A 26,856-nucleotide genomic window follows, 5' to 3' on the forward strand; every position below is an offset into this window, starting at 1 on the left:
GGACTATCTAAATTTGCTAAAAGCAATTGTGATGAGACTCTCCAATCGCTTCTGTATGGAATCGAACGCAGGAGAAGATATCCAAACGACATACTTTGGGAGTTGGTGTAACCGACTTAAACCATATCCGCGTCGGTAAGCAGTGATTGTTAAGTAATACTATGCATTATTTGAATACAGAAGCTGTTATGACGCCTACACGGTCCGATTCAAAACATCACACAGCAATCGAGAAATATAATATTAGTTTGCAAATCCACGCATAGCCATAAAAGCGTATAGAGAATCGGCGAGATCAAGTTGAGCGCGTGACCTCAAGGAATAACGAGACGGGTGTTAGCGAGCCGGGCCTATTAGAACAATGGTGGCGCAGGAGCGATCATAAAGTTACGCCGAAGCCGGACGAATGCTGACCTGCCCCAACTGAGCGTGACAACGCTTCCCTAGTCACGGCCGTCTCCTTCTGGTAGGGGCTTAATTTTATTCATTAAATATTACATATATTATAATGTATTTTATTGGACTGAGAACCAGGTAGGTACGATCCTAAAAGAAAACTACGACGATGTTTTATTTTTAATACACTTATGAATTGGCATGAATCCTAAATTCCGCAAATCAAAAATAGGTTTCAAAATCTGATAATCAAGTGACCTGATTTTTGACACAATTCGACAAACCTGTTACGTAAGTATTTATCTATTGCCTGAAATTCAAAAAACTTTTTTTAACGTGTACATGACTATACTACGTCAGTGGCAAACATGCGTAGAACCCGATTGATAGCAAGCGGTTATCATATTTTAATGACGGTTTCCAACTTCATACAACACTTATATAACCTGTGCACAGTCTTTAACTACCCTTAGTATCTCTTGGGAAAGACAAGTAACTTTTAGTAGTCCTTGCGGTATGAAGTGTGACGTGCGGGAATATTTGCGTTGCAGGCGCATATAATGGGTGGGGACGCTAAAGCATTCCTATTATTCCCACGCACGGGGCTCGGATGCGCGGTGCGGTTCCGATTGCCGAGCGCACTAATTGACTATATGGGATGCCAAGGACACCATGGCGAGTCCTCACCGCCAATCATGTCCACTATAGGACATATCTAAGATCCTCTTAAAACTGTAACGACGCGTCTAAGTATATTGATGAGTGTGCATTTAAGTAAGATTGTACGATATGAATAGAGTCAATATGTAGCGTTTACCTACAACTACGTCCTCATGGAACTGTTTTGTTTATGTGATTGATCAACAGGGCACTCAAATATAAAAAAAACTTTCCCATTGATAAGATTATTATATGATAAATAAAATGTAGGACGTCGTGTCAACACCACTTTACACAGTTTGCATTAAAAGCTAACCCTAAGTGCTTATGATAGTAATTTTACTGTAATTACTTTTCAAACCCGTTCACAAGATTATCATAGAGCTAAGCATGTAAACATGTAAATTGTAAATCCCTGGGACATGTTTCCAGAATGGAAATAATTACATATACATATATTCTTAATGATAAAGGACGAGACAAGAACTAGTCGACGGGACGCGTGGGAGCTAATCATCCGATGCTATCTGACCAAGAGCTTTTGCTTCATGCAATAATATTACTTCTCTCACTTCAAATCAATTTACTTCAGATCTGATCCTTCAAAACAGTGTTTGTTGTAAATAAAGGAGCCAATAAAGCTCGCACTCAATAATTAGGAATTGAGAAAATCAACGAATGCAGCTGCCGTTACTATAAATACCAAATTGCACAATCGTTAATTTTGTAATAAATAGCTCGTAAAATCGAACGCTAACTCGGGTAGAGCAGTGTTGAGCATTATTATTATTACAGACATACCGCGGAATTGAACACACGTTTAAGTATTTAAGAGTAACATTTCAATAAAAATAAGTATGTAATAACACTTTATTATAAAATGTTGTTTAATGTCAGCGCATTATATTGTCAATACATTGCGAGAACCTCCTCATACGCGGTCATTTTGCAAAATGTTAAAAAACCGCAGAATAATTTACCTATAAAATAAGAGGTCTTTGTGGAAGTAAACAGTGGTCAATTACGGCGGTGGGCGCGCGGGCCGCGACGCTCGGTCCGCGGGGTTCAGAAACAATCGAAGCGATGCGATGCGCGAGATACCGGCCCGTAATAACTCTAATGGCGAGATAAGCCCGCCACTGCGGATACAACCTACGGCCGCATAAATGTGCTCTAAACACTGCGCCCGCGCCATCAGATGCGGCAATCTATAATCTAACTACTCGTCTTTAACTGACAACATCTTCATTTACCAAAAAAAACCGGTATGTATAATTTTATCAGTTTGGATCGATGATTTTATTAAGAAATAACCGTAACCGTCGTATTCGGATATAAATGTGACTCACCGTCGAATACAAGATTGCATAATTAGATATAAACGGGCACCAAACGGATAACAAGAGGTATTGTGCGTTAAAGAGCGTATCGATGGCGTTTATTAGATTGGACACGGGCGCTCCGCGCACCGAGTGACGCTTCTTACCTCCGCGTAGCCAGCCCGACCAGTTTACGCCGACAACCATGTAAACGATTTATTCCCGAGTCTCGTTTTGCATTACTCGATCGGGAGCCAGGGCTGAGTCTGGGTCCCTATCGGAGCCGCGGGCTCCGAAATAGTAATAAAACTTTACAGCCTCTTTTGTGGAATGCGTGTTTACACATGGATGGTAATGTTATTTGAAGTGGATTACCATAAGCGGAGTTTCAATAATGTAATGTTAAATAGCTGTTTAAAAAACCAATACGATCTTGTAAAAACAAGATCGTTCGTCAATTTGCAACTTTTAAAACAATCGCATATTTAAAAACATCTGCTACTTTAATAGTTTTTTATTGGTTTAACGATTTTTATATACTTGATGATATGAATAATTAATACTCTTATGTAAAATTCTTCTTCAGCGGTCGATAATAATTACCTTTGGGTAATGAAGTCTAGCAACACTGCCATCAAATCCCAATGTTGTGAGCATCTTCTTTTGACTCGTTATCCAGGCAACCCTGCGCCGCAGTTGACGTGGAGGTTTATTAAACGACGCTAAGATGGCCGTCGGACCGGCTTCATCCAGCTTCCTACTCGTGCACTTTCGCGGCCATAATCTAACTACATTACCAATCCGCAGTTTATTGTATCATACAACTAGCCTTTTTGATTTTTTGATTTTTGATGTGTCGGAACTTTTGTTGCAAAATAGGGATAATTTGAGGACTTTTCTAAATGGTATCTGGTAACCCTAATAGTACGCAGTTGTCGCGGAGGTTTATTAAACGACGCTAAGATGGCCGTCGGACCGGCTTCATCCCGCTTCCATAATCAAACTTTATACTACCGGCACATACATTATTTCATGATATAACAAGCCTTTATTCAAGTAAATATTGTAAAATGTATGTAAAAAAGAGAATTATCAGATAGCTTGAATATTTATTTAGCCATAACGTTTCCTTGTAATAATGTACCCTTGGGAAGCGTAAATCGACTTTATAGCAATGCACCAACTGTAGGTTCTACGAGTACAAGCTCTTGTTCTACTCTACTGTTTACTCTAAGAATTCAAACCCACACCATTTTTTTATATTCTTTTAGAAATACTTTTATTGCTGATTAGGTACAGGTCGATTCACAAAAGCTGGTAAGAATGGAATGAACGAAACGGATTATATCTGTCATTGATGTTGTGTCTGACACATGTACAGGTCCAGCCAGAGTCACCATTTTATTGGTTTATCTCATACACAATCTTTTATTATATATTTCTATTCACTCATTCATTTGATTCGTGCCAGCTTACCTGTAAATACTACATACATTAATAATCAAAAGTTAAATAGCGAAGGATGTCCCAATTGCACTTACAAATTTCGTGCCAAAGATAAAGGTCAAACTGTACAATTAAATTATAGGTAACATTCTTTTAAAATAAGCAACCAATCACATAATTAAGAATGATTGCACAATTGCAATGAAAAGCATTAAAAGTTAAGAATGGGAACTCACGCAAATAAATAAGAGAATAAATGAAATGGTAAATAACCTTTATAAATATTTAATTGGCACACGAGGACGAGTCTGGTTCTGGTCTGATTGAAAGCGTTTATTATTAATACCTACGCGGCTGTGTGAGGGTCGCGAAACTCGCCAATTATTTATCAAGAGCCCGATTGAGTATGAGAAGCGAAGCGATGGTGCATATAATCGATGTGATTGAGTCGAGCGCGCGAAACGTGTTACGTACACTTTTTTAACTGACTCTAAAAAAAGGGCGATTCTAAGGGGTTTTATTGTGCGGAAGAATTAATGTAGATACAGTGATACTCTGCCACATCCTTATTATTCCGGAAATGATTCGGTGACCGAGTAGAATTCTATAAAAGTTAGGTTACTTATGTCTTTAAATGGTAGGTACAATAATTACCTAATAGATGGTATGTTTTATTTATTAAAATCATGTCTTTTATATGATATAGAAGGCAAACGAGTAGACGGATCGCCTGATGGTAAGCGATTACCGCCGCCCATGGACACCCATGTTCAGGCGCTTATACAAATATACCAAATATCAGAAGTTTAGTTCCCACTGCAAGAGAGATTATTTTGAGGTTGTAGTTAAAAATCCCAAACAAAAGGTGCAGGGATATCGATATCGCAGTGTATTCTTAGGAAGTAGACCAAATATACTTTAAGCAGGAATTCACGCCTGATTAATTGCAAAACTATGTAGGTTTATTACTTGGTAAACTGTTATTGGCTGATGAAAAGTTACTTTTAACTAAGCGTGTCTGCAATGTTTTCCTAACGCGCCTGCTGTTTTCGCTACAGCGTTAACCTTTTTCACACTGTTATTATGTTCGCCAATTCACTATATTAATCAGCGTTGTCGTAAATAGCTTAGGTACGCGTAAATATGATTTGACAAGCTTTGTAACTAGGAAACTTCCTCAGTAAATTCTCCCGTGGGAACGGTAAAATTTTTCAATGTCAAATCTTTACAACTGCTGTTTTAAGTAGTAAAAAAATAAACGACGTAATTAATAAGGCATTCATGACAAAAATGGAATTATAATAAAGCGTTAAAGTTGAGTCATAATGTACCCAGACGAGCCATGTTCGGCGGTTATTTTCCGATATCCCAAGTCGATAACTCTCATCGCTGCCAAGTGCAGGCGCGAGACGAGCGCTCAGACCAAACCAGAGTTCTCGTAACCTCAACAATCTCAGCATCCGAAACAAATGTCAGCAGTCCGTGAGTACATTTATACCAGTTATCCTGACCATAATATTCGCCAGCGAAGAGTGAGCGATTGAAATACACGAGCATCGACGATTAAAAATCGCCGCGCACCGAAGTCGCGCGCATTCCTCGACGCACTTTTTGCGGATGTCAACTAAAAGCCGGCGGGTGCGCTTGCGCCACAAAGGTGTCCAACCGGTTTAAATTACCATCCCTCCCGCCCCCGTGCCGTCATCATCCCGTCTGAAAATTCGACACTCATCAAATACTTGGGTACAGACAGCCGCAATCTATCTTACGCAACGGAATACGCAATAATGTAGGATAACTGCCAAGTGCCTCTTCTGAATTAGGATAGGGATTAGCAACATGATTTTGGAATAAATAAAATAACAATTGATGAGCTAGCTGGCTTTAATTTTTAAATTATGTTACTTTAATGCATCGCAATATATCTTCGATATTACTTTTTGTCGCAGTATGTCACATTTTATCATAATTATCATTTCGTAAAATTCTAATATCTTATTTCCTTTTCACTCGCCGTTAAACGAGAGACGTTATAGATCTTTAATGAAACTATGACACTAGTTTTTAAAGCCAACAAAACAAGAGATTAGTCATTATTAATCCGATTAAGGATTTTTTGAATGATATTTAGCGATAGGACCGACATCGCTAGGTGTTTACCCCTACTTAAATATTATATTGCATTATAGAATAGTACTTTATATTTAATTTATTTTAATAGGACTGAGCATATAGGTTGTGATAAAACCGCATACGCAGCTCAAAACAAAATGTCGCGATCACAGCTCTCAAGCATCATATTTACGAACATGATTGCCGAGTCTTGTTAGTTTATTTGCCACTCACATAGGAACGACAAGCCCGTTGTCAAGGTATTCCATGTTCAAAACACGCTTGTCCGGAATGTTATGTTATTTGTATTTCTTACTAAACAAGCTTATATGGCTGGTACATGAATAATTGAATAGTAATTTACTTGTTGAAATTGTAGTTTATAAAATTTACTATTAAGAATTTTACTGAGTAAACTACAATCCTACTCAGGCGTGGGAATTGGTCATATTGAATGATTATTGGCCATTACAGGTAAACGTCTGTCCTCGGTTGTAATTAAAATCGTTTACCGAGCACTGGGATCTATGTAGAAGACTCGAGTAGACCAGTATAAATGCTTATAATTGTTACACAATCTCTCGGTTCTGGTTCTTTGCAAAGCTTTGATCGTTCAACTCGGTAAGCTCCATAAGTATTATCTACAAAGAGTAAACACATTACAAAGAGCTAGTACATAAAAGGAAACAATACAAGGTGTTTCTAATGTTTCTATGAACGGCATTGAAGCATCGCGGACATTAGATGGGACTGAATAGATTGCGCAATCACTGCGACACGCATACAATTATTACAATTACCGCTTAACCAAACATTATGTAAGTGCAGGTACCATTTCAACGAGTGTCGTCAAGGATACACACATTAATTGCATATTGTTTGCGCAAATTCATAATTGAATAATATACACATTAGCATCTACGACATATTTCCACAATATTTCCACATTACAGATAGGTGTTAACGATCGAGATCCCCTATGTCCACGCTATGTTGACGATCTCCTGTGTGATTTTAGTGGACAAATAAATTAACATAGATCACCTGAGATTATGAACAAAATCCTCAGACATGAGAAAATGACTAAGATTAAAAAATTGAGGCTAAAGAACAAGTACTAAAAGATATTCATCCAAAGATTGCCAATTCATGAGACAATGACTAGAAGCGTCCATTGGTAGATGGATCAGGTGTTTTTTTTTGTTTTGACTACGGCACTTATCTCGTCTAAACATTGTTTACTCGTTAAACATTTTTATTTAATTTTTTCTCATCGTGTATAATTTAAGACAAAGAATTTATTTGTTTACCACTACTTGAAAATCAGTGAGATATCAGTAGTCTGTTAAGTGATACCCAAATGCTACGACGTTAGCCATGTTTACTAAACCTCTCAATAGCAATAAAACCGGGCAGTCTGTGTGAAAATTACTCTAAAAAGTGGCTCGTTTTCCTCGCCCTCAAGTGTACCTACTATCGAAAAACTTGATTCCTGACCCACTGAAACCATTCCACATTTACTACGTCATTGGAATTACATTGTTTTAAAATGTAAAATTATTATGACATTGTGAAAACTTTCAGTTAAAGATTCAGTTTGTTCTATGTTGTACATACCCTGACCGTACTCAATGAGATAATACGGAAAATACCGAACGCCTACCTAAATTCCTAACCAGATACCGTAATCTCGTTAAGCCCATCGGATAAGACAAGATCAACAGGGTCCTAACGGTCGGTGCCGGCGAAACACATCAATCTGTATTGCATTCGCCATTGCGACTCTGCAGACTACCTCCCGAAGATCCCGTATTAGGAGGCGTTTACGAAAACATATTAAACACCGCCGCTGCTTAACATAGTAACAGTTCTGTTTTTTACTCTCGACGCAAAGATAATGATGTATGACCACTGTGTGTGTGTGTGTGTGTGTGTGTATGGGCTACCGATAGCTCTTAGACGCGGGAACCGATTTAGATACGGTTTTTTCTTAATTTAAAGCAGCCTATACAACAGGTATTGTATTCATCAGTTCATCGTTTTGTTAGGGTTCCGTACCCAAAGGGTAAAAACGGGACCCTATTACTAAAATTCCGCTGTCCGTCCGTCTGTCTGTCTGTCTGTCCGTCTGTCACCAGGCTGTATCTCATGAACCGTGATAGCTAGACATACAGTTAAAATTTTCACAGATGATGTATTTCTGTTGCCGCTATAACAAATACATACTAATGTGCGCGAGTCCGACTCGCACTAGGCCGGGTTTTTTTAAATTTTCAGTGTAAATGTACTTATAAAACAGTGTTTATAAGAGGCTAGTAAATAGAAGTATTAGTTCTAGTGATTATGAGTTCAGCATCTTGTTCCTTATTAATAACGAAAGAACACGAATATTTGGGTAAATGCGGAGATGTAAATGTTCACCATTGGTCGTAAACGTGGACTAGCTGAAATGAGCGGATGCGCTCTCGAACTAAATAAATACGCTAATCGTTGTTAGCCGCAATACTCCAACCATTGTGTAATGATCTGTGCAAGTCCCTCTCGACTCCCTGCGTAATGATCGGACGCCAATTAACATAAACCTAGTGTAGGAAGGAGCTCGAGTCTTTTGAGTCTAAATATGAATAACTCGACTCGCTTTTTCGGGACTCGGTGCAAAAAAAACTTCCAAGTATATAAGTCCCGAGTAGTCCTTTACCGAGTATTTTTAGGAACAACTCAAAAGAACTCGTGCCTCCAAATAAAAACTTAATAAACAATTTTATAGGTTTGTCTTTATAACAGTAAAGAAAACAGGCGTTCATATTATGATTTTTGTACCTAAATAACCCATGATTTTACATGAAGAGAACGCATTGAAACGTTTTTTTTTGTAAATAAATTTTAAAAAGGACTCAAATTTCTACAAAATACTCGGGCCTCAAACAGGTGAATTATAACTCGAGTTTCAACTAGGGAATGCAATAACCGACTAAAGTTCATAACCGGTTTCGGTTACGGTTATTTTCGACAAAAAATGATAAATTTACAACCAAGTAATCAAAAAATGACGAAAATAAAGGTACAGTAATAGGGTATGTGAGTATAAGTCCTCGTTTTTTAATAAAACACAAAATATAGTAAAAGTGAAAATATGACCTCGGACGTGGTACGAATATAATATTCAATCAAAATATTTCATAAATAAGGCCAGTAAATTAGGTATATTTCGTTATTAAAGTACACGAATGACGAAATTTATTCGTGTACTAAAAGTTAGTCACAGACGTCACAGCCAAAAAGGGCAGGATTTTGTAGTAATTAGAAGATTCATAGAATTTATGTCATAAATAAATAGCCGAAAATAACCGTAACCGGTTATTCGAGTTTCCAATAATCGGTTATGATTTTTTGTCAACGGTTACGTTATAATTATAGCCGATTTGCATTCCCTAGTTGCAACATAATTATAAGTCTAAAAAGTTGAGTCCATCTTAAAGCAGATGACTCAAAGGACTCGAGTCTTCTTAGGTAACCAACACTACTTAAACCAGAAACCAGCCCAGTAAAACGTTATCAGAAATGCACGCAGTAAAAGATTTAACGAGAGCAATTGACCGTAATATAATAGTAATGAAATAGTGTGGAGTTCTTCTAGATGCAATGGGGGAGTAGATTATTTAATTAACAGGACTACATGTTAATTAAATAATCTACTCACTAGCCTCTAGCTAGTCATCAATTATTATGATTTTGACCTGCCTTTTTTAAGCTGTTAAATTACAATTATAAGTTTTTTGTAATATGTGTGAAATAAAACTATAAAATCGGGTTATACCGCGTATATTAAATTTTTACATCCCGACGTTTCGAACCCTTTACAGCGTTCGTGGTTAACGGGTGACTGAGGAAAAACTACAATGTGCAAAACTACCCACATACAAAAATAATGAACCATAATAAACTATAATCTTTAAGGCTGATTATACATGCAAAATCGGATCATAAGGCTAGTTACATTACATTGTAGTTACATTACAACTATTTTTAAATAAAGATATACGCGCTAAAGCTACGCCGGCTCTAACCCTACACCTCTGACCCGAGAAGATTTAATTCCCTCCTAATTTGTAGGAGGGTATCCCAATATATTTCATAGTTTTATTTCATGAGTAACTATCGCGCTAACCGATGACAATATTAATTAGAAATTTATTTCATGATATGTGCGTCCGACTGGCACTTGAAAGCTTTTTAATAGTATATGTACTTTGAGTTTTAAATAAGAATCTACCTTATCCTGTGCAGTGCTACACATCGCCGACTAAAATCGTAAAGCTCGTAACTGGGTACATTTCAAGGACATTAGGATTTGCAACTTTAGCCAACAATGCTTTGGAGATTTACCCGATAGAAATAAGAGATTTGCGACTTTACCCGACGACATCTGACTACGCAAATCCAGCCGTGCGACTAAAACTATCCACGTCTTTATAATTATGTAAATGAGAAGAAAGACGCTGTCTCGCACGACTAGTGACTTGATAGACAATCATGCTCTGTTTCATTTTAATAAGATTGCATGTCTTTTACGACAAAAATCAGGGATTTGGGGAACTCACAGGGTTCATAGCTGATCAAAATTCTTATGTAATACCTTATAAGGCAAAAAATTACTGAATACTGAATTCCATGTTAGTCATTCTGCTAATGGGGAACTCTGAAAAACAACTAATAGGTACATGGTAAATAATCAGGGATTTTCTCAGATCATACAATTCAGTAAATTGCAACCCTGACTCTTATCGCAAAATGTGTATGACCGTGAGCCGTCTCCCGTCCCATGTCCGTTGAACCCGCTGACAATCGAGGGTAATAAAAAAAAAAAAAAAAAAAAAAAAAAAAAAAAAGCCCATTTATTCCTTAACCAAAGATTCAACTTAACTAAAAATTTTTACATATTAAGTTCAACAAAGTATTTAATAAATTTTTAAAATCTATCTATCTATAACTAACTATATTTATAATTTGGTTAGGACCCCTCACGGGTAAAGGCCTCCTCCAGCTCTTGCCATCTTTTCCTGTCTTGCGCAGTATTGGGCCAATCATTTTCTATGTCACGGAGTTCATCTGACCATCTGGCGTTTGGTCTGCCGTGTCTTCTTTTGCCTTCAGGCCCTTTCCACAGCGTGGCCACTTTTGTCCATCTTTTGGCGTGCATTCTAGCTACATGGCCGGCCCATTTCCATTTGGACTTTAAGCTGTATTCTAATGCATCTATTATTCTAGTCTTTGCTCTAATATCACTATGTCTTATCTTATCCTTTAGTTTTATTTTCATAATATTGCGTTCGATAGCCCTTTGGCAACTTCTAATTTTTAATTTTGCTTCTTCGGTATATTTCCAAGTTTGGCTGCCGTATGTCATAGTTGGGAGTAGGCAAGAGTCTATTACTACCTTTTTCAATTTAAGTGGGAGACTACTTTTTAGAACTTCTTTCATGCTCCAAAACATGTTCCAAGTTTTCTTAATTCTTCGATCTATCTCTTCTAAGTTGTTTAATGGGTTGAAAGAAATTTGTTTGCCTAAGTACACGAAGCTTTTTACGTATTCAATTTCTGTGTTTTCTATGATGATCGGGGTTTCCTTGAAGTCTGTCATCAATTTTGTTTTTTGTAAGTTAAGTTCCAGGCCAATTTGTCTGCTAGCTGTACTTAGTGATGAGATCATATACTGCAGATTTCTAGCTGTTTCGGCCACCAGCACGATGTCGTCGGCGAAGCAGAGATGTGTAAGTTCCTGTAGTGACATTCTTATGCCTCTATTCTTCCATTGTAAGCTCTTAGTCGTTTGTTCTAGGACGATTACAAATAAGGTCGGAGATAGCGGGTCGCCCTGTCGTACCCCTCTCTCTATTTTTATTTCAGGGCCAGTATGTTCAAGCTTGACTCTACTTTTGCAATTTTCGTAGATGTTTTTAATAATGTCTATGTAAGTAGGATGAACTTTTGCTGCAGTCAAAGAGTTCCATATTGCTTCGTGGTCGATAGAGTCAAAAGCTTTTTGATAATCAATAAAGCCAAGATAGAGTGGTCTCCTGAATTCTGAGTATTTCTCTATGAGTTGCTCTACTACCTGTAGGTGATCGATTGTACTGAAACCTTTTCTGAAACCTGCCTGCTCTACACCGAGATAGGCCTCTACTTGTGGTGTTATTCTTGACTGTAAACCTGCTGAAAAAAGTTTATAGAGACTGGACATTAAGCTTATTGGGCGGTAATTATTACATCCCGACGTTTCGAACCCTTTACAGCGTTCGTGGTTAACGGGTGACTGAGGAAAAACTACAATGTGCAAAACTACCCACATACAAAAATAATGAACCATAATAAACTATAATCTTTAAGGCTGATTATACATGCAAAATCGGATCATAAGGCTAGTTACATTACATTGTAGTTACATTACAACTATTTTTAAATAAAGATATACGCGCTAAAGCTACGCCGGCTCTAACCCTACACCTCTGACCCGAGAAGATTTAATTCCCTCCTAATTTGTAGGAGGGTATCCCAATATATTTCATAGTTTTATTTCATGAGTAACTATCGCGCTAACCGATGACAATATTAATTAGAAATTTATTTCATGATATGTGCGTCCGACTGGCACTTGAAAGCTTTTTAATAGTATATGTACTTTGAGTTTTAAATAAGAATCTACCTTATCCTGTGCAGTGCTACACATCGCCGACTAAAATCGTAAAGCTCGTAACTGGGTACATTTCAAGGACATTAGGATTTGCAACTTTAGCCAACAATGCTTTGGAGATTTACCCGATAGAAATAAGAGATTTGCGACTTTACCCGACGACATCTGACTACGCAAATCCAGCCGTGCGACTAAAACTATCCACGTCTTTATAATTATGTAAATGAGAAGAAAGACGCTGTCTCGCACGACTAGTGACTTGATAGACAATCATGCTCTGTTTCATTTTAATAAGATTGCATGTCTTTTACGACAAAAATCAGGGATTTGGGGAACTCACAGGGTTCATAGCTGATCAAAATTCTTATGTAATACCTTATAAGGCAAAAAATTACTGAATACTGAATTCCATGTTAGTCATTCTGCTAATGGGGAACTCTGAAAAACAACTAATAGGTACATGGTAAATAATCAGGGATTTTCTCAGATCATACAATTCAGTAAATTGCAACCCTGACTCTTATCGCAAAATGTGTATGACCGTGAGCCGTCTCCCGTCCCATGTCCGTTGAACCCGCTGACAATCGAGGGTAATAGACAGATCAAACTTAGTTTATTTGACCGTGAAACGATTGAAGGCCATTCGTTAGTCGCCCAAGCGTGACTGCGCCGCGCAAGCACCTACTTATCCGGAGTTATTCCTATGTATCAAGCGTAGAATTGCTCATACGAATGATACGAACCAGTAATGCTGTTCTCATCAGCTTGTTTTTGTTTCCAATTGGACATTAAAGAAGCTCAAGATCCGCAAGAATGCGCGACTGTCACCTGAACCTGACCTCCCAATTCTCCCAAATCCTAAGATTTGTCCGGTTTACTCACGATGTTTTTCTTTATCGAATAGTGGAGCCGATTAGTTATACATTATAGACGATACAACATAAATGCCGAGATACTTGTTGGTATTTAAGTTGGGTCCGTTCGGGTTCGAAGCCACGACCTCCGGTTTGGAAGAAGCACAGCCGCAAACCTTAAGGCTACCAGTGCTCATATGCAATATTAATAAGATAACACAAATGTGCTAGCCAATTAGGTAGGCAAAACTGATACGGATCAAGAATACCAGCTTTTTGAGCTTTAATGTAGAGTTTAAATTTGTGTTAAAATCTTGGGGTCATGCTGCACTGGTTCGTACAAGAACTCTACTCTCGCAATCATAGAGAATAGAATGCAGCCGGTACGGAATGCACTAGCATCAACATATAATGTGCTATCTATTAGTCCCGATACGTTCTCAATCTAGAATAGGAATGTAAAATGGTCTTATTAGAATCATTTCATAAAATTGTCTAGATTTGGATCGAAACTTACGCAACTAAGTACCTATATTTTAGAGACGAGGAAATAATAAGTATAGAATCTAACTGTTATGCAAGATCGTATGTGAGATTGCCCTACAAGGTTGCATTCTGTATAGTATGAGGCCTATTTACTAATATATGATGCTTATTCAACGAGCGGCTCGCGCACACCAATAAACATAAATGGGATGCATATTAAATCACGAAAACGCGTTTAATACGCGAAAGTTTTAAATGTTATATAAACGGGATGCACCAAACAGACATATCGAATTATTATATCAAGTTGAGATTTTAAAAGCTCGAAGAGGCCATCAGTACTCTCCCAGGAAGTTCAAAACTAAGCTAAAAAGCTTAAGTAGGTTTGTTTGATCTTATCAATTATTTAATCAATTAGGTACCGTTTTTTATTTTAAAATGATTGAACATATCAAACAAACTACCTCATCTTGTCCTAAAATGACCTCTAGCGGCTAGCCAGCCACAAATTAGGGAATACCTATTACTGAAAGTAGGTCTTTCGCATGAATATGCAACATGTGAATTACAAGAGTGCGGTGAGTCAGACGTTGTTTACCGATACGGGCAGATAGCCCGGTAATGAATGCTGGGAACAGTGGTGTCAATGTGAACGCTTACCGAGTAGGTACAAGATAGTCATAACGCTTTTCTAGTCAAATCAACGATCGTGAGTTGAGTTTAAAATGCGTGTAAAGTTTTTTTTACCTACCAACGGAGCGGCAGCTGACGTCCACCAGGATTTATCATACGTAGCCGTTAACCACAATACGAGTTATCGCCTGGGAGGCGATTGGTCATGGAAATCGGTTCGTGGCTAGCGGTCTACTAGTCCGTTGATGTTGATACTTACGAGGGCTTGTTACGCTAGTTCGCCCTAGAGATCGTGCTTCGTGTAAATGGGAATAAGGCCAGTCTATCGAGTATGTTCCCCTTGTTGACGCTCCCGATACGGCTAGACGGATATCAATGTATCATATTTATCTTGTAATGTTGTTTTTATTTTCATATTTTTGTCGCACACGTGTTAGGAATTAGAGGGCAACCCAAATACAGGGAGTTTTTGTGTTCTTTTTTCCTGATGCTTAAGGGGTAACTCCTGTTTCAATCATTAAAACTGCATGAAATACGCTGCAAACGCTTACGCAGCCGAGTATAGAAGGCAAACGAAAAGTATAAGACAGTAAGGCACGTCATAGCGTATACGCAAGTACGCAGCATGTTTTAGTATTTTGTCGGATCTTTACGATCTCGGTGTGTTTAAATTAGGTGCCGCCGGTGCCGCATTTGACCCAGTGTAAACATATATGCCCTAACTTTTAGTTACCTTAACACGTTGACCTGGATATGAACAAAACGTACCATGTTGACATTTAGTTTAACGAGCGTGTGTAGATAGGTAATAGGTAGGTACAATGGCTTGAACGTCAACAACATTTTCTGCTCCGAATGTTAATGCTTTGTTTACTTACATGCTACTTCAGTAGGCTGAGCACATGATTGACGCGACAGTATCTCGCCACGAGATAGACTACCCGTCTTTTACTAACTGTATGAATTAAAGGGGGACGAGATACTCTCGCGCCAATCATGTGCTAGCCCCCGGCTGATTGAATAGTTGGTTAAAAAAATGTCGAATAGGTACTCTGTACAAGGCCGTATATAAATTATGCTGTAAACCACATATATACGCTAAGGTGACAATTTGTGTAATTAAGATAAGATTTTGCGCGGTAATTTCAAGGCTACGGAAATCTGACACATGTTAAAAATGGTATTCATGGAAATGCACAAACAAGTGGAAGCCAGCGCATGATTAAAACATGAGCCCAAAATTATTAAACACATTGTAAATTCACGAGACGAAACACGAATTCATGAAAAGATGAAATGCAATGGACTCGGACAATGTACAACGTAATAAACATATTCTTTTTAGATGTACCTATAATAAATATCAGATGAACTGGCAGGAGGCTAAGCGGTCAAGCAAAGAATAGGTCCTGTACGAACTATTATTAACTTGACCTTAGATAACGTCGCATCTTAATAGGCTATTATTTTTATACATTACGGATCACTAGACCATCAAGTGAAGAGATCATACTATTATTTTCGCAACGAAAATGTCAAAGAAAGATTTAGAACTTAATGCCTGGTCGTCCGGAAGGAGGTCTCTTGGGAAGACCCTACACCAATCAAAATGATGGATTCGTGGAGGTTTGCTGGATTAGAGCGACTTGACTTGGTTGGCATTTTTAACCTTTACAAAACATTTTAAGCTAAAATAATGTTTGTAAATAGGTAAGAGGACAACTGTCCAAGGCCGTAGACTTTTTCTTCGTTAGATTTATTTCGAGCCCGAGACAAAAAAAAACTCTTACATGCCTAGATATAAAAAGATAATAGTAAAACCAGACATGCAGCATCTCACACACACACACGTTTACAGACAACGCACCTGACAATCGTGCTGGTCGTGGTACGAGCTGACCAGCTGGCTGACGTACTCCCAGACCTCGCCAGGCGCGGTCCAGGCCGCCGCGTTCGCTGCGTGCCTCATCATGCCAGCATCACACACCACAAGTCAACACTCTCACACTATGTTTGTAACGAAGCACTAACTACTTGAGGAAGTATACACTGTCTTTATTGAGGTCGCACACCAGTTTACTTTCAGTTATAGTATATCACTTGGAGGTAATTGTATACTTCACAACACTTCACTATTAACGTTAACTTTCTGTTTGGATTTGAATACGTCCTATAAAGGTAAGCATATCGTTTGTCTAGCTCTCGTAAAACATCACAATTCTAAAACTTTCTTGGCGTTAGGTTTCTGTAGTACGTACGTAGGTAACGTTCTAACTAGCGCGCCTGACGGGCCGACACTAGCATTGACGGGCTATTTATATTGTTTTATCCTCAATCACGCGCAACTGGGTCGCGATCTACAATATCTACATCACACACTGCAAGATTACTATCGGAGTAATCCTAACTTTCGATTGTGAGGATTATGCTTTAGTATGAATACTATTAAATTTAAGGTACCTGTCATTAATATGACTGTTTAACAAATCCTGAATGAAAAATCTCTAAGCAAGACAACTAAGCAAAACAACTAACTAGGTATGTCTTGGCTTGGACTGAGGAGTCTTCAAGGTTTACTCTTAATGTTACATGAAAATATTTCATTCAAGTAATGTTTAAAAAGTCATAAAAACGACAAGAAACTAACTATTGACTGGTACTCCACGATAAATTAAAATAATAATCTTTTGCATTTCAATGTGGCGCGTTTCTTATAAGACTCGCACAATAATATTTTTAAATTTAATTAACACACTTAAAACTGAGTTGAAGTGTTAAACGCTTATCTAACAATAGGAATATGCAGTCATAATAATGAGTAATTGGCAGTAGAGCGATCTGGGGCGGGACGAATCCATCGGCTCCGCGGGCCGATAGCGTAGCGCGACCTTGGCTAAACGTCTGATAAGGGATATTCGGCAACGCTCCCGCTTATCACCGCTTGTTTGCTGTTTGTTTTGCATGAAATTAGTGTCGCGAGGCGCGATACAGACGTGATCACGAATTAATGAACTGATAACGCGCGCTCTACATATTTATTAACATAGAGTTAGGCTTAAAGTATGTGTACATCATCATTATTTCTAATTTGGGATTGAGAAATTTTAAAACATTTTAGTTTTCTACGTAATATAATATTCTAATGACATAATTTTGGTTTGTGTGTGTTGCAATAAACATATTTGACTTCAAGCAAAGATAGATATAACTCCGTAATAGATAGATACAGTCTAAGGAAAAAACGTGCCTCGAAAATCACGAAAATTTGACCGATCAGATGGCGCCACTAGTATTGGCCTACTCTCGTATAGAGGGCGTTGACGGTTTCCTGTGTTATTTATAATTTTAACGCATATCCGTTAAAGAACATGGGTCAAAATCATATAAAAATAATTAATGCAAATAAAAAAATCATTTATCCATATTTAAATACATTTTAACGTATTTTTATAAATCTTGATTTTTAGTTTTAAAGTATGTCGATAGATGGCAGTGAATTTACAGTGGTTACAAAATTTACTATGACAGTACCGCTCTATCTTATTATATCCTCTTTGCTACAAGTAACAGTTGGTTTTAAATTGTAATAAAAAAAAAACAACTGTCAAATCCAAACTAGAAATCATTGTGGTACACCAATTTTACCTAAACCTCATTAAACACAATTTCATATGAAACATCCAATGTTATGGCAGTTTAATCACAGCACTAAGATCACTTCGATCCGAGATCCACAGTTAATCACGGGCAGTCAATAAAGCGATTGGCGGGAATATCGCGCGTTGACGCGATCCGTGCGCCCGAGACGCGCGCGCGCTGAACGCGAGCTAGCTAATGACCGGCGCGGCGTATTCGCGATCCCCACCACAACGCACTATCAAACCAGTTTACGTGAAAAATTTTTATACCGGGTGACGACCGCGCTTTCCACGCCGGGGGAGGAAAGCGGCCGGGGGCGCACCGGAAATGCAGCGGCCGGCACGCGAGCCAAGCGCACCCACCGCCTTAATTAAATGCACACCTACCCCTTCGCTCGCACCTCCAAGGGCTGCGATGTTATTCAGAGAGCAGGCCAGTCAAACGATCCAAGGAACCAGTATCAGAGCGCTTTCCTGGAAGGGACTTGCTACGTATGTCAAAGATCGTTACATTGGTTCACCTGCACTCAGTAAGCTATTGGGATTATGGGAATGCTCGACTTTATAAGCAATACGATACAACTACAAGCAGGCGATCACACCAGGACATCAAATATAAAATGCACCCTAAAACTACGCGTAGTAAGGTGTGGTTCGGAAAAAAAGTGGCAGCACATTATGTGGATTGATAATTTTTCAACAGTGCATTTTTTATAGTAATCTGTAGATACTATTCTATAAAATCAAATACAATCGTATTAAAAATAAAAGGGCGATTTCAATTTTTCGCCTTTTATATTGCATCTCTCCTAACAGTTTTTGGACAGCGTCTTCTGAGAGAAATTATGAGGTGTTTCTCATAAACATAGTTTTTTATTTGTTTGATGAGCTAATTAATACTTTGCCCTGCTAAGATAATTAATTGCTACTTTTTTACTGAAGCACTCCTTAGTTACACTCGAGCACAGCACAGTTATATTGGTGCGTTCAGTCGAACGTATGACGGGTGAGAATAGGGCGAGCTACCCCTCTAACAGCCACGCAATGCACTGTCACAACACACGTTTAATTGCCCACGATAATGCACGCACCTATTAACTACTAGTTTAATAGGGAACGCGCGTTCCTCACCTGCGATTATACATTTTGCTACAAATTAAATTTTTGATACATGTACTTATCACAGACTATACGTGTCTTTAGACGTTTAGACACATCAAGAAGATTTTAACGAACCTACAGTTACAGCTTTATTACAGAAATCTTATGGCCACCTCCAGTATCCATCATAAATCTAACCTGATACCTAGTTCAATAACAACACAACAATACATATTATGTTGTTACGTAAATATGCAAAAAATCTATCGAAAAGATGAAAGTGAGTCAAATCAAACTAAAAAAGGTTTGATTAGGTACAGACACCGAGACAGATGGAACTAAAAGCTTATAAAAATCGATTTAACGAACTTTTTCAACGACTAGTAAATCTAGTAATCCTTTTTGGGCCCCCGAGGCCGGTATGAGAATAGAAACATTAAACCTGCTCAACGAGTTCTAATAAAAAAGAGTAGCGTTCAAAACGACCAATTAATTTAGAAGTGATACTTTTTTATTTTAAGTTGTTTTTTTTTTCGGGTAATTAATCAGTAGTAGTTAATATAACTAACTACTAAATCAATATTTTATTAAGACCGACTTCCATAAATTAGATCCAAACATTAAGTTTTAGAGTAACCGTCAGGAAAAACAAAAAAAATGGGAACATTTTAAGTCCCCAGCAAGCTCGGTCGAATTACACCTTCCCATACAAACGGAGTTTCGGAAATAAATTCGCGATAGACCCGATTTGTAAATGTGATTTAATTTGTGTTCAAAATGCGAAAGTTTTAAATGTTATAAACGGAGTTTCGTTCTCATTTTAAAACTGCGTGTTGGATTGTAATGAAACTTTCCACATGCAATGAAATGAGGTATATCTAGGTATGTAATTAGTTTATATAGCTCTAGTATATAAAACAAACGAAATAGAGCAAAAACAAGTATTGTATGTATGGAGAACCGAGCTTGCCGAGGACTTAAGTGACTAAGCTTCCTATAAAAAAAATAACGAAATCAGATACCTAATTGAAGAGTTCCTAGATAAGTGCCAGCTGCGCACGTCAAATAAATTGGGGGACGCCCGGTCTAGTCAGGCTTTCTATCTCTTCGTTAGCCATAGTAAAACCTTAAACGTTTACTACAATTAGGCAAGCCAATGGGAATCGAGTTCCATAGTAACTCCGCCACATTTGAAAGTGTTAAACATTTGTTTAATAGAAGCTTTGTTCGGTTAACGCTGACTAACAAGTAACAACAACAACATTATGCAATTGGTGTCCGCAAACCGCAAAGTGAACGACCGCGACACCGCAACCATTTTATAATGGTGTGAACTGGGCTCTATTTTCTGCACACCGCGGTCAAATCAAACGCCATATAAAGCACTGGTTAAAGAAAACTGGTTACATATAAGTGTGACTTTTTAAGGCAAATGTTACCTTGGCGAATGTCGATAAGGGCGATTTCTAACTGCTCCTAATTGTGTACGCTACTTATCCCGATTCTGAGCTTAGTCTCATCCAGAACTGCCCCACGAATGTCGTCCATCAAACTAGCTAACGAACGCCAGGCGCTTCTTTCATCCAAAAGTGGTCTACAATCCCTCAGTATGCCACATGCTGGCCACATGTCCCGTCTAATTGATAATTGACAATAAGTAACCTTTTGCTTGAATACGGCACAGATATTATGCCTACGTTAATCAAACAACAGACAAATCTATCGTCGTTTCATACTTTAAATCCGTCATGTTGTTTGGGCTCTTGAGCTAGCCTACATTAGAAGTATAAACATATACTTCAGAATTGAGAAATATACTTGCTTGAGACACAAAGCCTGAAAACGGCCAATCATAGCAACACTAGCAATCTTTCAATGAAAATTTAGTTTTTCTTTGTATAATGTTAATGTACAGTCAGAAAAAATGGCAAGTACGTCGAACTCTGGTTCCATTTTCTTTGAATACGGAAAGCAATGCAACTGAAATTGCAAAACATCAGTTTAATAGGGCTACGTTCTTAGAAATCAATTACAAACATGAGTACGATAAACAAAACAGTTCTGCTATTTTTGGAAGGCATTGATATACCTACCATTGTATGAATAGCAGATGGTGTATTCTAATAGCTTATCGGACGTAGGCTCAGACGAACCAGTTGAGCACCCCGTTTACAGCAAGACTCTTGACTTTACTAAACGTCAGTCTGTGTTGAGGATCGTACGATTTACCAAACGAATTTGGGCAAAAACACGAATAAAAAAATCATAAATGACCATTACCTGCAAGTTATGGTACAAAACTGTTTACAGTTGTGCGAGAAAGTCGCCTAAGATTATGTCATGGCTAATCGTCAGGCAAGTATGCGTTTTTCGCAAAGACTCGATTTCCTATAATTATACGGAAGACGGAGAAATTCAATCATCAAAGGCGAGATTAGTGACGTCGGTGCAATTTCTTGGATCCAATGTGCATTGCGTCTCACTCTCTCACTAAGCAAAATGTGAGACTCAAATACAAAGCACATAGTTTAATATTAATTAAATTTTTAATTTTAATTTTAATAATATGTAATTAATCCGAAATAAAAGCTTTTTAAATATATTTTTTTAATACACATTGGACGGGTGGAATTACCACCCTTACACAGATCTTAGAGTGAAGAGTTACACTGGCAAGACTCAAAGTTCGGTTCACCCAAATTCAGAAAGCTACAAGAATACAAAGCCTGTCTGCTATGTAGTTAGCAACTATAAAATGTAGGTACACTTCTCGAAACCTAGACAGCGTCATGACCTCATACTTAGTAAATGCTTAGACAAAAGTTAAATATAGCAAACGTGGCCACGTGTTCACTCAACTTCAGTCTAATGGACATGAACAATTCGTACTCATAAATAGTAAGGCCTGTCCCGTAAAGTTTTAATACAAGGACTGATGCTGACTTTGGTAGGTATTTCTGGTTTATTTAATTTAATATTTTAATATATCATATCGTATACTCTTAAGACTTTATTTACAACATTTATCAATTATTATATTTTTCTCAAAAATGGACGGCAAAGTCGACGTCGCCGGGTAAAAAGTAGGTCGCGAAGTGCGTAGTTTATGGTGAGTCAAATAATTAAAAAGTTAAAAACATTGCAGTCCCGATTTCGGGACTGCAATGTTGCATACAAATTCCATTATTTGTCGAGTTTCAAACTTTTTAAAAGTTGAAGTGGCCATATCAAATGAAGGCATGGGTCCATTAAACAGCCAAACAGATGATCAGTACTTATTATTATAATGTTGGTACCGCGACTATTTAGGTGTCTCAAATAGGTTGGCGTATTTTCAGCAGAAAAATACACTTCTATTTTTAATTTAAAAAATAAAAAGGCGGCAAAGCAAATCTTTTTACTTTTTTCTGTGAAAATATATACATAAGAACGTTGCTTCTGTAAAATATTTATATTATATTTGTATTTATTGCGCCATTTTTGAGAAAAGCACTATATATGACTCGGCTGGAAGACTACTTGCTGGCTTCGGATTCAATTAAACGGACTCCCAAGGTCGTCCGTTTAAAACGAATCCTCAGACAGCAAGTAGCTACTTCCGAGCCTCGACAATAATGTACTATTGTAATGTGAGCAGGAGCGATATTTTTCCTTCAAGACCCATATAAGGTAATTGATTTTCTCAAAAAAACATGCATAAAAAAACCGATTTAATAAATTTAACACGTACTTAATCATTATTTCTAATACAATAGTACCCATAATAAATCCGTGACCAATCAATTTAAACTGATATAAATTTCCTATTGCTTGAAAGTCAAGTAGGTATGTTTAATTTGAGGTGATTTGAGTTATGCCAGTTTGTGGCGCCTATCTCACTAGAGTATAATCTGTGCTAGAGTGCCAGCGCTACCACTGTATTCATTGGTTTCACGTAATATATAAACATCTCCATGCCAGCGCTGCGATTATAAGCGGTGTAATGCCAGCAAGCCTATAACAATTGACTGACTTTTACCTAACATCTATATAACTCCGTATAAGATTGATACAGTCTAAGGAAAAGACGTGCCTCGGAAATCAAGAAAATTTAATTCTCGAACAGATGGCGCCACCACGTTTTACCACTTTTGGCCTATTCTCGACTAGATAGCGTTGACGGTTTCGTTAGTTGGTTGGTTTAACAATTTTGACGCATATCAATGAAAGAACATGGGTCAAACTCATATAAAAATAACAAATGCAATCATTTATCCATATATAAATACATTTTATGGTATTTTTAACCATCTTCATTTTTAGTTTTAATCGTGTGTCGAAAGATGGCAGTGAATTTGCTGTGGCTACAAATTTATTATGACAGTACTCCTCTGATCCAATATATCTCTTTACTTTTACGTCGACAACGATTAGTCAGCGATATATGAGACTAGACGTATGGAGTAAAATAATACTGCTTTAGCTACAAAACAACGCTGAGCAAAGCAAATCAGGTTACAAATAGAAATCACTGCTTTCAATAGAGAGAGAGCACTAAACGAGACCAAACTAGCAGGCCAAACAGACAATCAATCATCCTAAATGCCGAATAACTGTTACAATGATGAAACAATACAACTAAGCAGATGACATGACACTTTCGTTGGAGTTCCATAATGTCGGCTATGTCCTGGCTAATAGTAGATTGTGTCACAAGGGAGCAAAATGACATATTTACGGCGAGGGCGTGGGCGTACATTGAATCCTGAACGAAGCGAAGGATTCTAAAATAGAATCACGAGCGTAGTGAGGAATCATGTGTTTAAGCCAGATGGAAATAACTTTGCTACCATGTGACACAGGTGCTTTTCACATCGCCTACGAGAAAAACATTATCATTTTCATTATGCAATAAAATATCAGAAATATTAGAAATATTTGATCCCTTCTAGCAGTGAAGAAAAGTGCCACTTTGATCCCTCCTAACAGGGAAGAAAAAGCTCTCTTTCGAATTCTATCTTTACACAGTATTAGTATACTATAATATATGGCACAGAATCCCAACTGGTCACTTTCTGTGATACTAACCCTTACCGCCCTTACACAATCGCGCCACAACAATTAAGGGTGACCATTTGATGACTATGATCTCAATTAATGTTTGTCAGATTAAAATATAGTCACAAAACAGATTAATCTCAATAATTTAATCATCCCCACATTTAATCCTTGAAAAATAAGCCCGTTTCTTTCACCTTGGTGTGTAAGGCGAAGATTATAAAAGCGAGCTTATGAATAAGCAAATGCGGCTGTTGAACTGACAAAAGGAGTGCATCTGCGTCACTTTTGATACAATTAATAAATTATTGCTGACACAAAGAGACCTCATAACATGGAGACGGCGCGGTAAACACGCATAAAAGAGCTTTGTGAATACAAGAAACTGGATTAGATGGACGACAAAGAATTGGGGTACCATTTAAAGTATTTACTTATTTAGTACCCACCGGACCGGTGTAGTAAATGTTAAAAGGGGTTGTTGCTATTTAAATGTGTTTAAATAATGGCTGGAACTGGGGATCTATGCAATATTAAAGTCGATGTTTTGTTGTGTTCGTAGAAAGCAACGCTGTTACAAGTGTCGTGACGTCGACCGGTGACTTTTATTTGAATAGTACGGGTTCAGCGAACAATCAACGGCAAGATAGTGTTTTTTGTGCCATTTGACTCGCACTGTCTGTGTACATCCTAATCTTAACCTTTTGGACTCCAATGACCGATATATACGCACCGTAGGTTCAACGCCAAAGACCGATTAATCGGTCATAGACCACAGAGCAACATAGACCTACATGCTTAAGCATAAAGTTCAATTTCAGTTTTGACACTTCGGTGACGTGGCGTCTGGCGTCTGGATGACAAGCTTTTGTGTATGACACGGCGTCGAAAAGGTTCAAGGTCGCTAGACGCTAACTGATGGGTAATCGTGAAACGTAACCTGTAATTCTAATGTGAACGTGCCTTTATTACCAGGATTTCAAACTCGATAAGGCAGATAAGGCTGCATTGAGGACAAAGTTATTATGACCATTTTCTGGTGTCATCTTTAGTGATCTCGCCTGCACTACACTTAGGGCCACTTGCACCATCCCACTAACGGTTAAGCGGTTAAGTTAAACCGTTTACCCATTGTCAAATTGTACTGGTAACCATGGTCACTCCAGGTTTAACCCGTTAACCCCGGGTTAGTGGCATGGTGCAAGTGGCGCTAAAAAGGTTAAATGTTAGTAATACAATAATGTGGAGTGTGGACTTCAGAAAAATAAAATCCCTAGCTTACTTTTTGTTTTGTTATCCGTGAATGTCAAGGGAATATGAACTCAAAAACAATAAAGACGATGTGGTATACACAGTAACAAAGCTTTACTTCTGTAGGGCATCAATGTTACAACACGCCGCGGGGGAAAACTTGGAAATGTTTAATTAACCCCCAAGAAATGTTACGAAACAATGTATACAAAATAATTGACTGAATGAATTAATAAAGAATTGCAAAGGAAAACTAAATTATAGTAGGCGTCAATTTGACAGAAAAATTATGAGTATGGTATGAATAAATGATTTTAAAATGATTCATAGATATGTTAGTATTTCAACTAGGGTAAAGTTAAACTTACCCTTAGTAACACCAAAATAAGCACTTGTACAACAAGGTTCTCGTCTCGGTCCTATAATTATAACTTGGTATGGCCCAACACCATGATTTTAGCATTGTTACGTAACGCCATCTGTTGACAATCTAAGTAAGTACAACAGATGGTGGTGTCTACGTGTCACCATGCTGAGTCGGGACCATTTCGTGGCTAATATTATTTGTGTCATGAAATGTAATGTTAAATTATAATGTTACGTGCAAGTTTGTTTTTCGTTCCACTTTTTTATCTGTAGTTTTGTGCGACGAATAAACTTCTATTTCTACGTCTAGACGCCATTATACGACATTATATTTCTTCTTCTTCTTCCTAGTGTTACAGTATTTAATTCCAACAGACACTGTCTATAATCTAAAACAAATTAATTTTAAGCTAACCACTAATGTAAACATTCAAAAATATGCACAATATTTTCGAGCTCTCAACTATTTTTAATAAAAATAAATAAACAGTAAAGGCAGCTTGACTCCTCCGAGTCCTCAGACCGGTGACGTCAAACGTAGGTTATTCTTACAAATGAGCTGATTTGACTTGCAGATCCAATCCCTTAGGCCCACTTGCTGTTAACACAGTGTCAAATTGTACTGGTAAACTTGGTAACTCCGGGTTTAACCGGTTAACCCCGGGTTAATGGAATGGTGCAAGTGGGCCTTATTGACAGGAATTAATCTGTCACTACCGCCTCTACCGCACCATACTAATGCTAGAGGGGTAGTTCTCAAAACTTTAATAATTTTGAAATTGTGTTAATTATGGGCCTAACGGAGATGGCGGGATGACCTGGACAGCTTCCTGAACAACTGGCCGGAGGAAACACCAAATCGGGAG

General features: G+C 37.8%; 1 protein-coding gene across 1 annotated transcript in view; it reads right to left on the reverse strand.

Annotated features, from left to right (window-relative positions):
- Positions 1–26,856, reverse strand: part of LOC134748797 (histone-lysine N-methyltransferase ash1) — an 86,704-nt gene that overhangs the window by 55,976 nt on the left and 3,872 nt on the right. The gene's annotated exons all lie outside the window — the stretch shown is intronic.

This window comes from Cydia strobilella, chromosome 17 (assembly GCF_947568885.1).
Source record: "Cydia strobilella chromosome 17, ilCydStro3.1, whole genome shotgun sequence".
In the NCBI taxonomy this organism is placed as follows: domain Eukaryota; kingdom Metazoa; phylum Arthropoda; class Insecta; order Lepidoptera; family Tortricidae; genus Cydia; species Cydia strobilella.